This window comes from Chenopodium quinoa, unplaced genomic scaffold (genome assembly GCF_001683475.1).
Source record: "Chenopodium quinoa cultivar QQ74 unplaced genomic scaffold, ASM168347v1, whole genome shotgun sequence".
Lineage (NCBI taxonomy): Eukaryota > Viridiplantae > Streptophyta > Magnoliopsida > Caryophyllales > Amaranthaceae > Chenopodium > Chenopodium quinoa.
The window spans coordinates 465,650-467,303 of NW_018743332.1; the positions used below are offsets into that span (position 1 = coordinate 465,650).

General features: G+C 36.0%; 1 long non-coding RNA gene across 1 annotated transcript; it reads right to left on the bottom strand.

The window, feature by feature from the left end:
* Window positions 1-286: 286 nt before the first annotated feature.
* Window positions 287-1,032, bottom strand: LOC110737957. The gene is made up of 2 exons (XR_002514520.1): window positions 649-1,032; window positions 287-519 (listed from the first exon to the last, which is right to left on the bottom strand). It is a non-coding gene; the product is annotated as an uncharacterized LOC110737957 (long non-coding RNA).
* Window positions 1,033-1,654: the final 622 nt, after the last annotated feature.

Genomic DNA, 1,654 nt, shown 5'->3' on the forward strand with positions numbered 1-1,654 from the left:
CGAATTTGCAAAGCAAGTTTTGAACAGGGTGTCATCAGCAATAAATTATATACTCGATGTGTCACAGGCAGGGGTGTTCATAACCGGGTACCGAAAGTACGGGTACCCGGGAGTGTGGGTAGTGATTCTCTCGGCCCATTAACCGACCCGGTAAAAACGGATACCCGCTTATCGAGTACCCATTATTACCGGGTACCCGTTGCGGGTACCCGATATTTTAATATATATAATTTTTTTAATTAAAAAAAACCTGTTGTATTTATACAAAAAAAAGCCTTTCTTGATGTACTGTTTTAATTATAATAAAAAAAATTAAAAAAATTATGTGTTTATTTTGCGGTGTGTTTCAAATCAGAGAGTTTACATCAAATTAAAACAACAAAAAAACCAAATAAATTACAAAGTCTAAACAATATCTCAGAGCCACAAATCAAACTAAATCAGGAGCCGAAGCTTCAATTGTCTCATGACTTTCATCAATGATAATTGTTGTTTTCTCTTAAACCAAGTCTTTATTCCCTACAATAAAAAAAATTAACAAAAACTATAATCTCTTACCCTAAATATGTAATTAAAGATAAATTAAATATAAACAAAGTAACAAGCATCAGTAAACGAATTAACCCAAAAAAATCAAACAAAACTAACCTGATGACGAGGCTAACGGTGAGTAAGGTGCGGTGCGTGCGGTGGTCGCCTGAGAGTGAGGGCGGTGGTCGCTTGAGAGTGAGTATAGTGCTCGCCTGGAGTGAGGTGATGTGCGTGTGGTGTCGCCGGGGATTTGAGAGTGAGTGTTGAGAGGTGGGAGAGGGGAGAGGGGAGAGGAAAGAGGAGAGAGAAGAAGGGTGAGGAACTGAGGAGAGAAGAATAGCGGCTACTGCTATTCACGAAGACACTAACTCACAAAAGCCCAATAACAAGTAACCCTAGTGGAGTAAAATGTTTCCAGAAAAAAAAAAAGTAAAAAAAAAAAAAACGGGTAAATAACGGGTACCCGCTACACTTAGAACGCGACCCATTACCTGACCTGCAAATATTATACTTTAGCGGGTTGGGTACCCGACCCGCTAAATTGGGGAAAAAATTAAAAAAAACCCGTCGAGTACTTTGCGGGTTAGCAAGTCGGGTCAAACGGGTCGGGTAGTTTTGAATACCCCTAGTCACAGGACAGACCAAGTGCCTTTTATTGAGTTGATAACTTAGATATTGTTAAATTACCTTCATATGGATGTTCTTTTTTCCGATCCTTTTTAGTCAAAAACCAATTTAGGTCAGGTAGGAGTGATTAAATTTTGAAAGACATATATCATATTGATATTCATTTGCTGTTATGTAAGGCACTAGGATTTATGCGACTATAAATCAGGATATAATATCATATTAGTATTTGTTTAGTTTACTGATGTTACATGACTATAAATTATGCCTTTTTTTTAATTTTTTTTTAATTTTTATTTTTTAAAGAAATGCCCCTTTTAAGGTTAGTATTATATAAAATTTTCGATAAAATATAATTTGTTGAGTTTGTAACACAAATTTTTTTAAGGTTTATCCCTACTTTTTTGGCAAGAGTAACAGTTTTGGGGTGTACCTAGGAATCCCAGCTGACATTGGCACTTCTAAACAACAAATTTTTAGCAAAATTGTTGATAGA